Source organism: Physeter macrocephalus, chromosome 14 (assembly GCF_002837175.3).
Source record: "Physeter macrocephalus isolate SW-GA chromosome 14, ASM283717v5, whole genome shotgun sequence".
In the NCBI taxonomy this organism is placed as follows: Eukaryota; Metazoa; Chordata; class Mammalia; order Artiodactyla; family Physeteridae; genus Physeter; species Physeter macrocephalus.
The window spans coordinates 2,328,504-2,351,022 of NC_041227.1; positions in this window are offsets into that span (position 1 = coordinate 2,328,504).

Here is a 22,519-nt window from a genome sequence, read left to right on the forward strand (position 1 = left end):
GGCAGGAAGCAGAGCCAGCACCTGCCACCCATTCCGGAGGCCAGAGGGACGGGGTGGCTTCCTTCTCCCTCTACGCCCTGCCGTCTGAGGGGCTGGCAACGTCTGAGCGCCGTCAGCCTGCTCTCCATGAACTCTGGCCTTTGAGTCTGTGGCTTGCGGATGGCAGGAAGGGTGGCCCTGTAGGCGGGACCACCCCTGAGGTTTTCGGGATCTTCTCTGTCTAAGCTGCTTCTCCGGCCACCTCCCCACTGGGAACGTTCCAGACCCCCGAGTCCGTCGCGTCCAACCCAACTGCCTGTTAAAATCCCCTGGCGATATTTTTTAAAAAGGACTGATTCCCACAGCCCCACCCTCACAGAAAGTATTCTTTAACTGGCTCGTGTGATCTGGGTATTGACGTTTAAAAATCTTCCCAGGCGATTCTAACATATAGCCAGGGTTGAGGCTACCACTCCAAAACGAAATCCCTTTTCTCGCCCTTAATGTGGAATCAGTCTCTTGACTTGTAGAGGAAGAACGCTGCAGTGGGCCCAGGAATACACCCTGGGAACCAGTATTTGCCTAAATGTAGCAGGCTGGGCAAGCCCTGGTTGGTTTTCGGTTTTTTGTCCTTCCTTAGGAGTGATGAGTGTTGACTTCCTCTTGCTGGAACTCACAGGGAGCCGTCTCCCTCCCCCATGCGGAGGCCCCAGATGAGGATCTGGATGTCTGTGAGAGCGTGTAACTGGCCTGCGGTGTCGACCCCGTGCCCTTTCGCTGGTTTAAGAGCAGCTGCAGCCTTAGCGGAACAGATATTGAAGGAGCTGCACACCCCCTGGGTGCAGGGCTGACTTTGAGAGATCACGTTTCAGTAGGGCAGCCGCTCCCTTGCGATCAATACGATAACCTCAGGGCAAGTGTTTGGACTAGGATGTGGGGTCTCAAGGAGAAAAGACAATATCCTCCTGTTGAGTTCGATGGGACGGGCGTGGCTAATCTCCGCCATCCCGAAGAATAGGGGCCAGAAAATCTTGGGCTGTCATTTTCCGGGGAAGCCCAGTCGGACAGCATCCTAAATAACACTTGTCAAATGTAAGGTTCTTACCTATGAGGATCAAAACGCTGAAACTGGCAAGTAAACCTATAAATCTTGTTTTCCTCGTTTAAAAATGTCATTCACTCTGGATTATGGCCTGGGTGCTCTGATGCATCAGGAGATATTTGCTACTGCTAAAGTGAAGCTGAAAAACGTGAATCTGGAATGGTCTTTATCCTGCCAGGGTGACAGTGGCTACAAGGCTCGTCACCGGATTCCAGGAGTTGGAAGAGAGAAAAAGCCCTCCTCCACCCCCACCCCCGCACCCCCGCCTCCATGCCCAGTGAGGAGAACCCGGGTAGCGGCGCCCAGGACGGTCCTTACTTGACAAGATGTCATTTACATGTGGTTTCGTTAACTCCAAAAAGTTCAAGGTTAATTTTCATTACCAGCGACGTTTTAATTGCTGGCTCTAATTAGCCCTTATATTAATTCCACATGTGCAATAAAAAGGCACCGCAAGCGGGCCCCCTGGGGTATGTTTTTTTAAAAAATAAATTTATCTATTTATTTTAAATTTATTCTTGGCTGCGTTGGGTCTTTGTTGCCGCGCGTGGGTTTTCTCTAGTTGCGGCGAGCGGGGGCTACTCTTCGTTGTGGTGCGCGGGTTTCTCATTGCTGTGGCTTCTCTTGCTGTAGAGCACAGGCTCTAGAGCGCAGGCTCAGTAGGTGTGGCGCACGGGCTTAGCTGCTCCGCAGCATGTGGGATCTTCCTGGACCAGGGATCGAACCCGTGTCCATGGAGCACAGGCTCTAGGCGTGCGGGCTCAGTAGTTGTGGCGCACGGGCTTAGCTGCTCCGCAGCATGTGGGATCTTCCTGGACCAGGGATCGAACCCGTGTCCACTGCATTGCCAGGTGGATTCTTAACAACTGAGCCACCAGGGAAGTACCCCGGGGTACGTATTTCAGTTGAGGTACAACGTGTAATGCTAATTGACGGGTACAGCAGCCAAAGAAATAGATATAAGACATTCAGACTAAAAGTTTTTTTTTTTTTTAAATGACAGAGTGATGGATGAGTGAGCTTCGTAATCATGGAAGGATTATATATCTAGATCCTGGAGGTTGGGCTGAGCCTGACCACAGGGCTGACCATCTGAAGACCAATGGCCAATCCCAAGGCCAGTGTCATGGACATGTTTTAGGTTCACACATGTTTATTCAATTCTATGCTGTCCAACACAAGAGCCAGAGGTGGGTATTTAAATTTAATTAACTGAAACGAACCTAACTTTTATATTCCTTGGGCTCACTGCATTAGCCACTTGTCGGTAGTTGCCAACCTATTGGACAGAACACATATGGAACATTCCAGCATCCTGAAGTTCTACTGTACAGTAAGAGCCAACCCTCCGAATCATGCCCTTTTATTGTCTCCTTGAATCTTTGCACTTTTATCTTCCACGGCTGTAATAAAACGGGCGATTGCCAATGCAGGGGAGGATTTCTCATATGTACGTACCACTGACGCTCTTTTACTCTGGAGTGAACACACGTGAGTGCACAAGACCTGGCCGAAGATCCCTGATGAGCTGATGTCCACTGGCCAGTGGACAATTAGCGGATTGCACTTCTGTTTGCATATTTAAAGGTTGGGTTAGTAACCGAGCACCCCTCTCAGAATTCTGTCACTATTAACCCGTACAGCCATGAGCCTGGAGTAGTGATAAAGTGCTCTCACGTTTATTCTTCTGTCCCAGAGAATTGGATGTAAATTCAGGATCCGTTTCGTAAGATCCCTTAACTGGGGCAATGCAAGAAGTAAACCACGGTTGAGGGAAGATGTTTCCCATACAGAAGACTGACCTTGCAATGACCTCTCACTGAAGTGAGAAGTTTATTGAAGACTGTTGGGACTCTAGGCGTTGCGGGACAGCGGGCAGGATTTGGCTTTGGGAGCCGAAGCTCAAGGAGGTACAAATCTTGCTCTTGGATTCTTACTAGGAAGAGCTCTGAACTTGTATTGAACCAGCTAAGCATCTATTTCCTAGGCTGTAAAGGCAAGCGAGTCCTCCCTCATAATCAAGGCTGGGTGAGGAGAGGGAGCTGGTCCGAGAGCACCCGGGGGCGGGCTCAGCCCCAGGAGGTCTTGGCCTCTCTTCATTCCCTGTGCTCTTTGCCTGTCAGCCCAACTCGTGCTCCTGAATCTCTCCTCTGAGGCTGAAATGTCTATGGCGAGGCAGCCGACTCTCACCGGCCGTCGAAAGAGCTGGCTCATGGGTGGAGGGTGTCTCCCCGGTGGTGTATTAACTGTCCAAGTGCACCTGGGGAGTGCAGGAAGACGTTCCAGATAGTGGATGCTTTTGTTTTCTCCTGCTGCTGTAACACATTCCCACAAACTGTGCGACTTAAAAAGTCTATTTATCGTTGTGTAGCTCTGCAGGTCAGAAGTCTGACATGGGTCTTACTGGCCTAAAACCTGGGTGTCAAAAGGGCTGCCTTTCTTTCTGGAGGCTCTTGGAGAAGATGAGTCTCCTTGCCTTTCCCAACTTCCAGAAGCGCCTGCATTCCGTGGCGTGTGGCCTCTTCCTCCATCTTCAAAGCCAGCCATGAGGGTTGAGCCCTCCCATCGTATGGCTTGGACACTGCTTCTGCTGTCATCCGCACATTGCTTTCTGTGACCCTGACCTCCCTCTTCTGCCTTCCTCTCCCACTTCTGAGGACCACTGTGATTACACTGGGGCCACCCAGATAATCCAGGCTCCTCCCCCTTTCTTAAGGTCCGCTGATTAGCCATTTTAGTTCCATTTGTGACCTTAATTTCCCTCTGCCACGCACCCTAACATATTCACGGGTTTGGGAGATTAAGATGGGGACATCTTTGAGGGGGGTGACATTGTTCTGATAACTGCTACTGAGGATAGTAAAAGGCAAAAGCAAAAACCTCAGTGTTTCGCTTTATGGTATCATAGCTTTAATTGTAAAATGGACCATCCTGACATGTCAAAGGTGGAAATGTTGAGATAAACTCCATAGTGTTTTTCCAGTTTCTTACTAGTAGGGAGGAAGGTTGACAAATAAACCAACTGAGTCATGTTTCCTTTCTTCCCCAGAAACATATCACGATAAGGCCTCCCCCGGACGCCAGTCCTCAGCCAGGCACGAAGGAGCAAGACCAGAGGTGGGTGCTTAGTGTTTTCTCCCCTTTCTGAGCTAATGATTAGGGAGGGTTATGCATTCTCTCTCTCGTAAGGTATTTTTCAGACCTGCCCACACTCTCTTTTGTACATTGATGGCATTATATATGCGGTACCTTGTTTATTAATTAATGCCTTAGTCTGGAACCTTCTGTAACAATTACATCATGGCTGATGGCAGATCGCCTTTGTTTAATGATACTAGTTTTCCAGTATGATAGTTCAGGAGATTATTTAATGAGGCTGAAGTCAATGTGACTTAACATTGCATTACTTAACATAACATTACAGCATTATTTAATAAAACAAATTTTAAAATGATGCTGGGGAATTAGGTGCATAACTCTCATTATTGTTAATGGTTGTTGCATATCTAATTCCCGGCTCAGCGCACTCACATCTGGGCTCCAGCTCCTCCTCCTATGGAAATGAGCTTACCAGCTTCTGCACAGAACATCCGGGGCCCAGGTATAAATAACCGCAGCGCTGTTTCTTTGTGTATGCAGAAAGTAGCCCTGACCCCAGGAGAGGTAGTGCCTGTACGTAGATTCAGTTTGACAATCGGCAGCATGTAAGGGTCATTACCAAGGAAATGAGGTAAACATCTAATTAGTTTTTATTGACTTTCACACTCGGAATATAAATCTTGGGACTAGGTAGGACTCATCGCCTTCTGGGGTCTTAGTCTGGCATTTATGTATTTTAACAAGATGGTTTATTCCTCGGTTGGCAGCTGGGGAATGGGCAGATCGGTGAGTGATGCTGGAAGGTGGCATCTGCTTGAACTGGAGCCCAGGGGTGATGGGGTGGGACCTCCCTTATGAACCACTGGCTGTGTGCTCTGCTCTCTGGGGAAAGAAGTGAGGATCCACCGGGGATTCGGACATTTGGCAGGAACCCAACCGGACCAGAGGAGAGTCTTGTTCTCTCAGACCGAGCAGCACAGCATGGCCACGGCATGTTGAGAGCTTGTGTGCGCATTAAGGTCAGCTCCACAAGGGAAGAGGGCATGCTCATCTTGCTCATCCTCAGTCTCTGTGCTTGTCACAGTGCCTGGAACACAGCAAGCACTTCATAAACGATTGTCCAATTTCTGGCCAGGACAGATTTCAATAATTGACATTTAAATGTGGAGGTAGGTGTTCATGACCTTTTTGTTGGCAAGTGACAGAGATCCATGTAAATCTGGACTGAACCAAAAAAAAACCCAAAAACCATGTACACGCTCATGTGCAAAAGAAGTCCAGGGCCATTAGACTTCAGGTATGGCTGGATCCAGGTGATCAAATTACTTTGTCAAGTTTCACTCTCTCTTTTTTCTTTCCTTTATGATCGTTTACCAAGTTGGTAAGAGAGTTCTCTTTCTCAGTAATTTCCAGCCAGAGTGCTGTGATTGTGTCTCATTGGTGTGTCTTAGGTATGGGCAATGAGTTGGTAATTGTGGCTGTGGGGATGGGCTCTGCAGACGCCATGCCTGGGTCTGAGATCAGTCTCAGCTGAACACATGGACTCAGGATGGGACAAGGTTCCTTCCCAAAGGAAAAATGGTGCCCTGATGGTAAACTGTGGAAAGCAGGCATGAGTCACCTTCTTCCGTGGGAAGGGTCACCTGTCACACCAGTAAAGCCATGGAGATGGGTAAAATAAAACAGAAGGCCTGAGTCTGGTAAACATTTTGCTACCTATGTTGTAATTTTTGTTAAATATCTTCATTTCAATGCGGCCAGTGACCTTTGCTCTGCCCACCTCACTGGGCTTTTGTGAGGAGTGAGTAGAACGATGTTATCCGACACAGCATTTTGTCGCTGGCGGGTACAGGTTGGGCAAATGCACCATGATCTCAGGTTCTCCCATCAATACAAAGCACTTGAATTTCAGAGAAACAGGGAATGATTTTCTAGAATATTGAAAAAATATTTGTTTATCTGATATTGACATTTAATTAACTAGATTTTTTTTTTTTTGCTAAATCTGGCAACCTTACTATGATCATTATGTAAGTCCAATACAGTTCCCTCTTTTCCACATTGAGGCTTTGTCTTCTTTCTTCTCCAAGTGTCCAGGAAGGTGGTGGTCTCTGCACCTGGGTGCCATCTGTGGTGCTGGTCAGTGTGGCTCAGGGAATCCCCAAGGCTGACACCCTGAGGTGGAGCAGAGACTGTGGCTTGCCCAGAAGACAGGCCCAGAGGATGCATCATTTCCCAAATGGAAAGGTCAGGGCATGTGTATGAAATATGCTCAGGCATGAAGGGAATGAAGGGAGGGAGGGGAGTTTGTTTTCCAAATCCCAGTGTTCCCAATCTCAGGAGGCATTTTTGTGCAATGTAAAGAAAATTGTCTTAGATTAAATAAAGGAAGTGTGATTTCATGAATTTGGAATCAGGCATGTGGAAGTCATTTCTTAAAGGCCCAAAATACACATTGTTCATAAAGAATTTCAATTCACCAGTGTGTTTAGGAACATTTGCTGAGAGCTCTGTGTGTGTCCTGGCGTGGCTGGTCCTGGGGAGGCAGGAGTTTACTGGCCAGTCTGGGAAACCTGTAAGTTACAGATAAGTAAGGAAGGGGTCAAAGGTCAGAGATATGAGCAAAGTGCTGATCCTGCCTGAGGTGGCTAAGGACACCTTCCCTAAGATGACAGTGATTACATCTACCACTACACCTACACCTGCATCTATACCTACACCGACATCTACACCTACACCTACATCTACATCCACACCTACATCCACACCTACAGCTACACCTACAGCTACATCCACACCTACACCTACATCTACTACATCCACACCTACACCTACATTCACACCTACACCTACACGTACATCTACTACATCCACACCTAAACCTACACCTACACCTACATCTACAGCTACACCTACATCTACACCTACACCTACATCCACACCTACACCTACACCTACATCTACACCTACATCTACCTCCACACCTACACCTATATCTACATCTATATCTACACCTACACCTACACCTACACTTACATCTACATCTACCTTTACCTCTACGATATATCCACATCATCTATATACAGAGAGATAGATATCAAAATGTGTAGGTCTTAAAGCTATGGCTTTCTTCAATGAATCCCCATCCAAATGCAGAACATGCCCAGCACCCAGAAGCCTCTCTGTTCTTGAGGTGACAATTAACTTAGATATTGAAGCAAGGATAGAAAGTGGCCACTGAAGAATGGAAAAGGGGTATGCTTGGTGGTGAATACTGTGAATCTTAAAGTAGTTATGTCACTTGATGAAGACCTTGCAGCTAATTCTAAGGGCAGTGGTGGCTAATTCCCCAGGTGATGTGCTCCATCACTATGCCACATGGTATCAGCTGGAATTGGGATAGCTGCTCATAAGAGAAATACTCTCCTCCTACCCAAAAGCAATGGCTTATAAAAGATCAAAGTTGATATCTTGCAGGCAGAAGCTTGGAGGAAGGCACCCAGGATATGGTAGAAAATAGTTCCATGGTGTCATCTGGGGTTCTGGGTTCCATCTTTCTGCCTATCAGCTCAGCACATGGATTTCATCTTTCAGGTCAGTTGATGGTCAGAGATGACTGCTGGAGTAGCAGCCTTCTGAGCTGTGGTCTGGAAGAAAGAAGAGAGGGAGAAAGCGGTGTCCTTCATCAAATCCCAAATCACACTTTTGCTTGTGTCTCTTTAGAGAGAACATAGCCAGGTGGTTAGGTGTCTACATATGCTAATCAACATCAGGATATTTTTCTAAGAAGGAACAGGGGTATGGTTAAAGAATGCACACCACACATGTCATCTCATTTATTCCACGGGAGGTAATTCTGGCATAGAAATCAGACAAGTCACAGAATTGCAGAACAAGAGACAGTCATCCAAGTGAGAGTTGATATTTACATAGTAGTGAGGTTGGAGAGGAAAATGTAGCGCCCAAGACATTTCTGGGGTAGATCTGGCAGAATCTGGTTACTAAATAGAGAAATTGAGCGACAGAGAAAGAAGGTGACATGTTTAAGACTGGAAGACTGGAAGACTGGGTAGGTGGTGATGCCTTTAATTGAAAGTGAAGTGAGTAGGTTGGAAGTGTCAGCAGGGCATTGAGGTGGCAGTTGAGGATATACTTTTAAATAGTGGACTAGAGTTTAGGAGACAGGCTACAATGGGAGATGGCAGCTTGGGAATTCACAGTGTATAAATTATTACTAAAACCTTGGGAGTGGGTGAAATCATCCAAGGAGAGACCAGAAGAACATTGTGTTGGCCTCATGGAAGGACCAACAGCAGAGAGATGTGTACAAGACAAGCCTGCAAAACAAGCACAGAGGCAGCAGCGGGGCTGGGGAAAGTGCAGCTGTAAAATTCAAGGAGAAGAGTGTCAGAAACTAACAGCAAGATGTTGGCTTCTAAATAGTGTTCTTTCCGAAAGGAGCCAGGGCCAATGGGACCCCCTGGATTCGGGGACTAGGGGTGGAAAGAACATGATGAAATGGAAACATGCTCTTGTGCTCGAATTCAGGAAGTGCTCAGAAATTATTGGAGACAGAAAAGGACACCATGGCCAGGTCTAGGGAATGGGTTACAACACATTGAATAAGAAAGAAACAAAGAATCCATGGGTGCGTACTTATACAAATGAATGAACATTGGAAAAGTTGGGGTACATGGGAAAGCTCTTCTTTACAGAAAAATATCAATGGCTAAATGTAGAGGAATCAAAGAAATAGGAAATCACCACTTTACAGCTACCACAATAACTACTGATTCAGGCAAGAATCATCAATGGATGCTAAAATCACTGGGTGAAAGATTGCTGGTGAAGAGGGTATCCACATGATCAAAGTCTGGTACCATAAATTACTTATTCATTGCTTTGGGCAAAGGATAACTTAATAGGAGAGAAACTGGCGGACACCATCTTAAACAAATGCTCGAATTTAACGTGGTGAATAATGGGAAACAGGGACTGCACATATGCCCTGATGTGATGCCCAGGGAAGGAAACATTTCCTACGAGGTGTTCTGACCAAAAATGATGATCTTGAAACAAATCACGAGGAAATAATCAGATCAATACATTTGAGGGATATTCTGTAAAATAACTACCCTGGACTCATCAAAAGATCAATGCCATGAAAGACAAAAATAAAAATAAAGCCAAGGGAACTGTTCCAGATTAAAAAGAGATGAAGGGAATTTTGCAACTAAAGGCAATTTGTGATCCTTAATTGACCCTGGATTAAAAAATAAAACATCTGTAAAAAGGGTTATTGGGATAATTGGAGAAATTTGAACATGGATAGCATTTTAGATAATAAAGTGATTTTAGCATTGCATTTCCTGTATATGATAACAATGTCGTAGTTACGTGCTTGTTTTTAAAAAATACTTGGTGATATATTTAGTAATAAAGTGTCCTGATGGCTATATGATTCCAATGGTTCAATAAAACAATATATACTGCAAGAATATGGATCAGTGTCTGTGTGCACATGCTCATTGTACTAGTCTTGCAACTATTTTTCAAAATAAAAATTTGGGACAAAAGAAGAGGTAAATGTGTACATTGTGAGATATTGCAGGTATGTGTGTGAATCTGTCTGTGTATCTACAAATACAGCACTCCTATGGATATAGGCATTCTGATAGTTTGAACCAGTCCTTCAGAAATGAGAGCACACACTCATAAAAATGCATGCGTTGGGCTTCCCTGGTGGCGCAGTGGTTGAGAGTCCGCCTGCCGATGCAGGGGAGGCGGGTTCGTGCCCCGGTCCGGGAAGATCCCACATGCCATGGAGCGGCTAGGCCCGTGAGCCATGGCCGCTGAGCCTGCACGTCCGGAGCCTGTGCTCCACAACGGGAGAGGCCACAACAGTGAGAGGCCCGCGTACCGCAAAAAAAAAAAAAAAAAAATGCATGCGTAAGGACCCTTTTTGCACCAAAAATAAACAAAACAATCCAGAAACAAACCATCCATCAATGATTAAAAAGTGGGACATTTATAATATGGAATTTTATGCAGCTATTACAAAGAATGCCTTCTGGCAGAATGGTGGCTAGATATGACAAATTCCACTGAAACCAACCAAAAATGATGGATTAAAAAAAAGAAAAAAAGCAAACCTTTAAAATGCATGTTGTGTCGTCAAGAAAGTAAATTATACGTGGAGGCCAGCAACTGATTATTACTCGGAACACAGAGAGGTGATAAGAGCAGGGAAGCTGGATCTACCTTGAGGGCCTCTGACAGCCGAGCACATCTGAGCTTCATTTAGAGCCACTGGGTGAAGGAAGAGAAAGCAAAGCTCGGGATCTGTCCAAGGTGCTATGTCAACCAAGAGTTCTTTCCACATAAACCTGGGCCCCCAAAGGGCTGCACCCAATATAAGGGGACGTGGAAACAAATCCACCCTCAGGGGCTGCAAGGCCACTGTCCTCTTAAACCTCAAGGCAGATTTGAGAAAGAGAAAATCTATCCAGAAATTGATAACTTGAGAATTCAGATTTGTGGGCTGAATTTATATTAATAATGAATCTGTAGAACCTCAAACGGAGAATGTAGTTTAATGTAGTCCTAGTTGGTAACGTTCTCAAAAACCTGTAGAAGCAAAAGGTAGTAATCTCACCTTCAACACAGAGCACAAAGAATTGCCATAGATAAAGTTCTAAATACATATGTACTCATTCAAAAATTGTAAACTCACAGGGACACCAGGCACTGTGAACAAGGACGAACAAAACAACAGACAGTATAATAAGCATGTAGAAATTTAGATATTAACATTACCAGGTTATGTTTACTTAGTTTATGGAAATAAATGAAAGGATTGCAAATATGGAGAAAGTGAGAGAATATAAAATGGCCAAACACATTTGGAAAAGAACCAATTACAAATGTGAAAACGTAGAAAGGATCAAAATTAAAACTCAGCAGATGGTTTAGCAGTGGATTACACACAGATGAAAAGCTAATTAGTTTACGGAAATATGTATCGGAAAACACTATCCAAAATGCAGCCCAGATAGACAGAGAAATGGAAAAATATGGGAGGAAGACTGACGTGAAACATGAACAGTAAAAACACAATATGTATGTATTCAGAGTTCCAAATCAGAGGAAAGAAGTAAAAAAGTGGGGACAGTATGTGAAGATACAATGGATAGAATTTTCCAGAACTGATGAAAGACACCAATTCACAGATTCAGGAAGTGCAATTAATCTTAATCAGGGTAAATAAAATTTTAAAGCCCCCCACAATTCTAAACACATTTTGGGAAACTGCTGAAAACTAAAGACAAGACAAAATCTTCAAGCAACCAAAGAGAAAAGACAGATTGCTCACAAGTTTATCACAGTTAATAGGCAATTGATTGGCTTTTCAATCCTGACCATACATATTCCCCTCTACAATTTCCTACAATCTACAAAAAGAATTGTCTTTCACATTTATTCCTTTAAACCACATTGAACTGGTTTTGCATATGATGTGAGTTAGAGGTATAACTTATTTTCCTGCAGGAATATCCAATTGCTCGTCATCATTTATTGAAAGCTCTGTCACTCGTCTATTTCACCTCTTGCTAGGACCCATCCCTCTACTCTGTATTCCTGCCCTACCAATCCCCTCCCCCAATATCCTTTAAAATTTTACTTTCTGATCTTGCTGTTTGAAATATATGTCCCTTGCCCCCCGCAAGGCTCCATCACCAAGATTCACCTCAAATATGTCTCCTTTATGAATTCCTTGATTCTTTAATAAAATAAGTTAATTAATCCTTTAATTCTTCAGACTACACAATGTATAACCCACAAACCCTTGTAAGTTGTATCATTATATCACTTTTTATATCTGTAAAAGCTATGTATAATCATATCTTTAGTGCCAGACAGGGCAAGGCTTGAATCTTGGCTCTGCCTATTTGTGAGTCTGACAGCCACTAGGAACCTGAGTGAACCAGAAAAACATGATTAAATTTGAAAAAGCTACCATTGTCTTCCCAGGCTCTGGGTTGGAGATCCATATGTCAAGGGAACACATAAACAAGAGTTAAGAATACAAGAGATAACAAGTGTTGGTGAGAAAGTGGAGAAAAGGGAACCCTTGTACACTGTTGGTGGGAATGCACATTGGTTCAGCTACTATGGAAAACAGCATGGAGGTTCCTCAAAAAATTAAAAATAGAACTGCCATATGATCCAGACATCCCACTTCTGGGTATATATCCGAAGGAAATGAAAACAGGATATCAAAGAGATACATGCACTCCAATGTTTATTACAGCATTATTCACAATAGCCAAGATATAGAAACAACCTAAGTGTCCATCAACAGCTGAATGAATAAAAAAGATGTAGTATACACACACACACACACACACACACACACACACACACACACGAATATTATTTAGCCATGAGAAAGAAGGACATCCTGCCATGAGCTGTAACATGGATGAAACTTGAGTGAGAAGTCAGAGGAAGACAAATACTGTATGACATCACTTATGTGCGGAGTCTGAAAAAGCCAAACTTGTAAAAACAGAAAGTAAGATGGTGGTTAGTGGGGGTGGGGTGTTGCTTAAGGGCACAAAGGAGTGGTAAATAAATCCTAGAGATCTAAGGCACAGCATAGTGAATATAGACAACAATATTATATTACAATCATCAAACTTTCTAAGAGACTAGATCTTAATTACTCCAAATACTAAACAGATGATAATTATAGGACTTGATAGAGGTGCTAATTATCGCTACAATGGCAATTATATTACAATATATGTGATCAGATTAACATGGACACCTTACATTTACACACTGTTATATGTCAAATACGTTTCAATTAAAAAAGAACCATAAAAACCCCCACAGCAGTTAAAGACATGTTAAAGACTTACTAATACTGAATGAAGCTTTCTGCCTGAGTAGTCAAAGGATTGAATAAGCTCATTGTTATTCAACACCCATACCTGCAGCACCAAAATTAACTCTGGTACTCCTGCCTGTGCAACTTTAGCTGCTTGTTCTTATGATGTGTCAGGGGGCTTTGTGGGGAGGATACACACAGACCATGAATCTTCCTTTCTCTTTTAGAGGAATCTTGTTCAATGGTTAGTAACTGGTAAGTGTTCTGTGGCTTCCTGAAGGCAAATATGTAGTTCTTCGAAGCTGGGAGCATTTTGGTTGTGTTAGTTTTTTGTTAGTGCAGTGTTTCTCAACTCAACTCACCAGAGTGGCTTTAAAAAATACACTCATACGTGGGCCCCATTCCTGGAGATTTAATTTAGTTGTGTGGAGGTAGTATTTTCAAAAGCTTCTCATGTCTCTTTTACATTTTTCTATATTTCAATATAATGTTTTGAACATATGGAATATAGTTATAATAATTGTATTAATGTCTTTTTCTGCTAATTCTAACATCAGTTCTGGGTTCGTTTCAATGAGTTATTCTCATTATGGGTAGCGTTTTCCTACCTTTTTGTATGTCTGGTAATCTTTGGTTACATGTCAGACATTGTGTGGTTTTTTACCTTTTTGACGGCTGCATATTTTCGTATTTTATTCTGAAGTGTTTTTTTTTTCCTGAAATGCAATTAAGTTAGTTGTAGACTGTTTAGTCCTTTGGGGTCTTTTATGATGGCTAATGTGGCTTGAGAGCTGTTCTCAATCTAGGGCTAATTTTTACTTCTATTGATGCAAAAGCTTCCTGAATACTTTGCTAAATGTCCTATGAATTATGAGTTTCTTCAACTTGGCTGGGGAACAGAGATACTATTCCTGGTCCCATGTGGACACCTGCCACTGTTCCCTCCAATCCTTTCAGGTGGTTCTCTCCCCAGCCACATGTAGGTCCCTTACCTGTATGTGCTAATCAGTACTCAGCCGAATATTCAAGGGGGACTCTGTATAAAGCTCCAAGATGCTCCTTCTGTGAATTTCCTCACAGTTTGTTCTAAAGTGAAGCCAAGGCTGATAACATAACCCTGGCTTAGTGGATCAGAAATGGTCATGCAGAGGTGATTTGCTCTTTTCCTTGCCCTGCATCACTGCGTTTTCTGTACTTCTTTAACTTTCAATGAACTGAAGATTTATCAGTCAAGCTCTGTTGTCATTATTGAATGACTTTGAGATGAACAAGTGAAACAAATCAACAAACCCAACACCAATTGTATTATAGAGACTTCTACTAAAACCGTGGCACAAAACACTCAATAAAAGTCTTCGTTTGAGACTGGGAGATTAGTTTTAGTGAAATTTGAGTAATTAAACAAATTAATTACTTTTAAAATTTGTTATGTTGTTATTGTTGTTGAACCAAATAATAAGCTCTGTTAACACATAAACAAACATACTGTTTCTTTCATCCCTCTCCAAAACGTTAGATTGCCTTGAAATTGACAAGCAGTTGTCACTGTTGTCTGTGGTTCTTGACTGAAAGGAAAATAGTGACATCGGAACGTACAGAAACATGGAATCTCTTCCTGGGTTTTGTATTTCAAAAGTCTAGGTCCCTAGGCAAACAAAAAGGCGCAGGGAATAGTCAGTAAATTTGGGAGGGAGCAAAGGACAGACTTTCCTGCCTTTGGGACAAGAAGAGCATCCTTGGGAAGATGGAGAGGTTGTGGTGATGGAGAATCTGAGATGATCTGAGGGGGTCGGTCACTAGCTGGCACAGTAGAAATGGGTCCCGTGCCTTGCTTCCTGGATTAAGCACCAGGAAAGGAGGCTAAGCCCAGAGAGGTTTTTTAGCTCCCAGAACAGAGGGAAACAATGCCTTTCTCCTGGGAATAGTTTAGAGGGAACATGGTTACTCTGATGAGTCAAAGAAGGTACAAGAGCACAGCACAGAGTAGGTCGGATCTGAGCACATGGTTGGAAATACAGAATGTCCCCATGTGATAGATGTGGAAGAGAGGGGCTCTGGGTCAGAAGGGCCTGCGTGAGTGAGGATGTCTCCAGGGTGGTCTAAGTGGGCCACAACAGACAGACATCTTAGTAGTTGGCTGTACAGATGGATGACATTAAGGGTCCATAGGGGGCCCTGCCCTCTCTCTGTCTTCTCACTTTGTAAACTTTTAGAACTTAGCTATAGGCACAGGGTAAAGGGCTTGTGCAGAGTTAAACAGACCGAGATTGAGTTTCTCTCACTTCAGTAGAATGGAGTCTGGGGATCCGGTTGAGTTTTGGAAAATGAAGAAAATGTCGTATATTAATTATGTGTATCAATTAACTGAGTTGCATATCTGCCACACTCATTGTACCATTTGAAAAATATACTGTAGGTATATCAGTTGTATCAGTCAGGTATTGCTGTATAACAAACAACTGCAAAATCTCAGTTGTATATAGAAATAAGCCTTTATTTTTCATGTGTCTGTGCACTGGCTAGGTGGGTTTGCTCATCTTGCCTGGGCTGTGCTTGGCAGTTTTAAACCACTGTCCTAGGCTTAGAACCAGCACACACCCCTCTATTCACACCCCGTTGGCCCAAAAAAACCATGTGGCCAAATCCAAAACTTAGGTGCATGGTAACAAACTGTATGTTTAGTAAGAGAAGCTGGAAAGCTGCAAAGCAAGGGCATGGATTTTGGAGATTAATTCACCTACCATGGGGGTCCACAGAGAGAGAGGTCAGTGCAGACACATCTGGAGAGAAATCCATGGAAAGGGAAGACTGAGACTGGACCTCGAGGAAAGAATAAGGTTTGGCCAGGAGTGGCTTCCTGGGTGAGGGGAATGGCCTGAGCAAAGCCTTAGCACCAGGCAGGAACAAGGCAAGTTTGAGCGACAGTGAGTTTGGTGGTGGCCATTGTTATCCTAGCAAAACAGTGAGTGAACCTGGGCTCTGTACACCCAATTGCAATTTACGCTTTTCTGTCAGCACAAATGAAAGTGACTGTTCGATCTTTAGGTGAATATAATTTTCAAGCACCCATAAGGTAGTATTGGTTAAACAGAAGGAAGGCGTAGTAAATTTCCCAGCAGGAAACAGTGCAGTTATTCTTTTCTATGGAAAATAAATACTAAGTGCTAAGTGGTGTTTTGGATGCATCCATTGAGTTGCTAAATCAGCCAGGCCTCCTCTCCACTGTGTCTCGTATAGGTGATAGACAACTGCTGAATTAACTGTAGGCAACTGGTAATTTTGCCATCCACAGCCTCGTTCTACTCATTTAGCATTAGGAAATCTCGATACTTTTGTAAATGACTTAAAATATTTGACATGTATGTCTCAGTCCCTTGAATACATTGGAGGTTGTGGGAAGAAGTCTTTGTTAAAAACTCGGCTTTTGAGGAACACCGAGCAAGGGAGCTCCAATACCAGAAAAAAAACAGGTGCATGAACGAACCAGTGCAGAAAAACCTCAGGGCCACAGCTCCCCTGTCCTGCCGCACGAAATTCAGCATCACACACCAGGATGTATTCCTGGAGGTTAATGAACTAACGGGAAGACTGCCACCTCCTAAACCTCTTTCAGAAAGAAAACTTTTTAAACACTGAGATACGCGATACCATGATTTCCACTAATGATTCCAGTGGAAAGCCAGTGAAATGCATCACAGATGTGGTGAGGATAATTATAGATATTACTGGCCCTGCAAACCGGTTCCATTCCAAAGGAGTCATCGCTTTCTGCCAGCAGTTTAAAGATTTGAGGAGTGAAGCGACACCCCGAGAAGCAGAGTTAGCGGGCGTTAGAGATGCATTTGGAGTTCAGACGCTGAGGTCCCCGATGTGCCCCGGAAGAATTGCAGAGGATGAGAGATCTGTCTGGAAGCTCAGCCCAAATAAAAGGAAGACCCAGTGGTGAGCAGCCTTCCTCTGTGATCCTACCAAAGGCCACAGGGCTGCACCCCAACCTGGTTTCCTACGCGTTGTGGGTAAATCTGAGTGCAGCGGAGGAGGCAAAGGAAAGCCTCTCAGGGTTTCATAAAGGCACGGACGCCCTCACTCCGTCCTGCGGGCTGTAGCCACAGTTCCAGGAGCCTCAGGTTCTCAGGGTTTTTCTCGGTGACCGGGAGGAAGGGAGGATAAGCTCTCTCAAGGAGCCCCAAGTTGTGCATTCGGCTCTAAGTTACTTGCTGCTTCTTATCTGATTTATACTAAAAATCCAACTCAAACTGGTTTAAACAATAAAGGGAAAGTATCGGCTCATATAACTGAGAAGTCTGAGTGAGGGGCTGACTTACAGTAGATCTGTTTGTACTTCATATTGGGTCTCATCGTGGACACATGCATGTCGGGCTACTTTAGCACGAGTGACAATAGGTTTCATTGTTGGCGTAAAGAGGGGGCTGCCAGATCCCTCCATTGTGTAGTTATACTTTCCCCCATTAACCAGCAAGTAATCCGTGGGGTTACAACCCAGCACCAACACTTCTCCAACCCCCATCAATCTTCATAGAAGGCTTTGCAAACTTTTTACTAACTTGCCCCATTTTGAGTATCCGTAAGGACCCATGGTTTTTCACTGAATTGACTTAGTTCTGATTGTTTATAATTATCCTTTTCTTGGTGATGGTCCCATTGCCACAGTGTGTCCACTGGGAGCTTGTTGGGTTAGCTTCCTTTGTCCTTTTCATACTATTCCCAGACATTTTGGAAAGAATTCTTGCCCTCTGGCAACAGGATGTTCTAGGACCATCTTGACTTTATTCTTCTGCTGAATGTCAGATCAGTTGCTCTCTGAGGATCTCTGATTCCTCTTGTGGAAGACTAGTATTCAAGATCAAAACCAGGGATGGATCAGAGTGTCCTGCATAAATCCCAGGGGGAAGGTACTTATTGTTTAAAGCATGAGTTCACAATTTAATAATCACACCACACACTCTATCAAACACTTTTTATTCTAATCTTTAAAAAAAGGAACTTTTGCCTTTAAAGTATTTATCTATGATTCACTATAATTGCAATGGTAATTCTGACCTGTGCTGTTGACCACCACACTGTGGGCTCCTAGTTGACCTGCGACCCCTTTCTTGACCCAAAGCTCACTCTTCGTTTATTCTGGAAGCCATTTGGTGCCAGGCCTGGAGCTGTGTCCTGGGCATAAGTGCTGAACCAGGCAGACACAGGTGTTGGACCTTGAGCTTTGATGATTCAGAGGAGGACACACCCAGACTTGCTTGTGGTGAACCACGAGGGCCACGCAAGTGCAGTGTGGCTGGTCTCCAGGCTCAAAGCAGAAACTGTGAGGTCAGGAAATGTGGCCATTTCTTCCATCTCTCAAGGGTCCATCACCTTTCCTTTCTGCTCTGTCTCCTCTTTCCCTCTTTGCCCGTTCCTGTGCCCCATCCTCATATCTCTCTGGCTATTAAGCATCCTATACAAGCACTGTTTTCTGACCCCTGGTCCCGTCATCTGTGGAGGGAGTGAGATTCAGCATTGTGTGGGTGGACTTTCAGGGTTGAGTGGGGGCAGGTTCTCCGAGACAGGACCGTGGTGCAGGAGCTGGTGGGCTGGTACATCCAAAATAACCCCGCCGGGGACACTGGGGTCTGCAACCCAGGCGCTCAGGAAGACTGCCAACACTTTCTCATTTGGGCGTCCCTGGTACTCACTTCCCACCCCGTTCCCACACTCCAGTCTTGACTCTGTTAGGACACGTGCCCTGGCTCCTCGACGTGAACTCTTCCCTTAGGAGGATGCTGTTCCCCTACAGGATGCTCTAGAAGTTGAAGCCCCAGGGGGAAACCCTAGGAGTTGTTAATACTCATGTGAGATTATGGAACTTCTGTCCCTCGACAGATTCAGGAGGCCGATGGCTACCTCCTAGACATTTCTGGTGATGGATTAAATACGCACGTGAGTATGAAATTATGGGAGATTCCATGTAACTGATTGACACATGCTCCCAGAGTTTGTAAAGGTGATCTTTGAACATAGGAGACTGGTCAATTTCTCCTTGAAACATAGATCTCGCAGTTAATGGACTCATATCAAAATGTTAGGAAGTTATATTGAGATACTTAATTTTGAACTAGTTTAATTTAAAAATAAACGTTTCTTATACTATATACTAGGACTACAGTAAAGCAAAACAGAACTCCCCCCGGCTAAACGTATAGAACAGAACCTCCCCAAGCTAAGAGAACCAAACAACACAGAGCCATAATAAAAGGAGGGAAAAAAGTCAAGCAATAAATATGCCAGTCAATGGATGGTGTGACAGAGATTGAATAACCACAGCTGCACAGAGGAAAAAACAAGATATTTGTCAGGAACAATTACCCTTCAAGCAACTTGATTCTGGAGGATTTGCTCAAAAGAGCGTCAGTCAGAAATAAAACAGCTGTTTTAATGGGAGGTGGGGGAGAGGAGGTTGTTGCCTCCTGGAATAACTTGTTTTGCCGGGAGAGGACCGGAGGCGAACAGAATGAGCTGGGTCAGCAAGTGCTGCAGAGACGGAGGGCGCAGCTCATTGCAGGGACCCCGACACCCTGACCCAGGGAAGGACGTCCCTCTCCAGCCTTCTGATGAAATAACAGACTCAGGGAAATTAGTTTTCCTAAAGGTATATAAGTCCAAGTGTGCATGTTTATAGCTCTTCCCTGGTACCCTTGAATCCCTTTTGCATGCCTCTCTCAGGAACCGGATCCCAGGTAGTTTGAACTTCTAGGGCGCTTCTCTTTAATTTGGTAATGGAAGGTTAATTCCCATTGAATGCTTACTATGTAGGTTCAAGGTGAACTGTTAATTTGACTTCCGCTTCATTCCAGGAGGACCCGGATGCTTGATTGGACACCCAGGCACCCAGTGGCACTGCGGAGACTAGAGCTGTTTTTTATTGAGAGCCTACTATGGGCTGGGTACTTTGTTAACCTCATTTTATCTTCAACCCCCAAGAGGTAGCTGTTACAAGGATGAGGAGATCGGAGCTCGGAAAGTTTACAAAACTTGTTAAGATTCAAAGCAAATCCGTGGGAGCATTGAGGGATGGAGGAGATGGGCTCATCCCAGCCATATTGCTAACTCCCAGGCTCCCCGGCTGGCAGAACCCTGGCCCTGAAGGGTACGAAGCAGGTGAATGTTTGCTCACACCAATGTCAATGTCTCCAAATTGTGCCCGCTGCCCCCTCTGTTCGTTACCTTGCTCAGCTTGCAAGGATGCAGCCCAGTTTTCTCTCCACATCAAAACAGTCTATGCCAGCTCTTCCGGAGAACTGAACTGCCTTATCTCATGTTGCGTATGACTGCAACAGCTTGACAGTCTGTGCTGCAGACAGGCCTGTTTCCTCGAGCACATGAATTCCCAGCCGACGCTTTAGAATTTTTTTCAGCATCGCGCTGGAACTGGGGTTATAAAGGTGGGAAACGGGCAATGTGATTTGTATGCACCGCTGTTTAAAATCCCTGCTCCGTGCGTTTGATCCACAGTGGGATTCTGCTTCCTTTCAGAAGATGCCGTACACAGGGCTACATGACGGAACATCCGTAAAATTTCCTTACTTGAGAAATTATATGTTTCTTCAGATCGTGCCCTTTTTGCCATATTTCGACATTAATTGTGTGCAGATCTCTTCAAGCCACAGGGTAATTATAGCCATTTAGGATTTATCACCGTTGTTTCAAAGGCGCACTATCATCGTCTCTTGGGTTTTGCCTCAAGCATAAAGAAGCTAAACAATGAATTTCAAAATGTTGGCAAGAAACACCCATCCAAGAACACATGATACAAAAATGTCTGTCTTCAGTCCTCCACCTGGCACTCACGTTCCTTTCCACAGCCTGTTAGAAGGAGCTGCTTGTTGCTTCCCAAGCCAGGCCAACAACGATGAAAGTTTAGAAACGGCCCATCCCACCCCTCTCTCTGGGTCTGTCTCCAGGGTCTCACAGTAGACCCGAGTCCATTGATAAACCTCCCGGGGACCGCGGGACCAGCCGGCTCTTCTGCAAAATACAGAAGGAAGGGTTGATGACATTTGTCGGGGAACAAATTTCCCTTCCCGCAACCTGAACACGCGGGTTAATTTTCCAAAATGAGTAGCCCTGGGCAGGATGGACCCCCGGTGGTGCTGAATTCTGGAGAATGCTGGCCTATCTTGGCTACCTTCCAAGGAGTTAATTACCAGAAGGTCACCATGGAAACACATTCTTAACTCGTGAGCAGAACCCAAGTTGGCTGGTTACGAGACCATAACTTGTGGGAAGGCAGGTGCATATTTTGTCTCTTATTAAATCAAAGCTGTGGAGTTTCATCGTAATAAGGCTGCCTGCGGGAGACCTGTGGTCCTGTGTGGGAGAGAAAAGTCCCAGGACTCAGAGGATGACACGCGTGGTCGGCAAAGATGGGCCTTTTCTTGCCTGCAGTTCTCTCTTCCCTCTTTATCTTTCCCTTTCCCTTGGACCTGGGCTCTCTCTCTCTTCTATTCAAACACAAATATTTACGGAGCCTCTGTACTGTGCCAGGCTCTGTTCTGGGTGCTGGGGAAGCAGATGGTAAGAGAGATGGATGGAACCAAAGGTCCCTCCCAGAGCTGGGACCACAGTGAGAGCCACATGCAGCAGACAAGTGAACCAGCCAACAAAATCATGGGTGTGGACGCCCAAAGAAAGCTGGGGCGTACGTGCAGGATGTGAGCGAGGGAAAGTCAGTGTGTGTGTGTGTGTGTGTGTGTGTGTGTGTGTGTGTGTGTGTAGCCCGAATCCACACGTGTATACTGTAAGTCTGTGCGTGTGTAAGTGTGTGTGAAGGAGCAGGTGTGAGTTTGTATGTGAATGCATGTCGGGGGAACATTTCTCGTCAAAGTGTCCCAGACAGAAAAAGCTTGATCTTGTAAGGAATAAAAGAGGCCAAGTGTGGCTGGAGGGCCGTGATCAGGGACAAGGGACAGCGCCCGGGGAGGGCCGTGATGGAGGGTGGGAGGGGTGGACACACCCATGGGGTGCAGGGGAAGAGCTGGGGCTCTTGTTGAAATGTAGTAGCTTTGGGGCGGGGCCTGAGGTCCTGCATTTCTAACACGCACTCGGGCAATGCCCAGCCTGCTGGTCCGTGGACCTCACTCTGAGAAGCAAGGCGTCTACCTTCCCATGCATACGTTTCCAGCCTTCCATACTGCCCACGATCATGGCCTTTCTGCATCTGGGCTACCTGGGTGCCGATAGCAGAAAGTGTCTGAGGGTCTCTGATGGGAGTCCCCTGTTCCCGCAAATGCTAACTTTTGTGAGGATGGGAGACTTCTGCCCGATCTCCTCTCCTTTGTTTCCCCGGCCTGCTGGATACCCGAAGTGGTAAATGGGAAATGCCCAGCGCACTCTACTGTGCTGAGTCCAGTTTTTGTATGTTTTTAAAGGTTTTATTTTGGAATAAT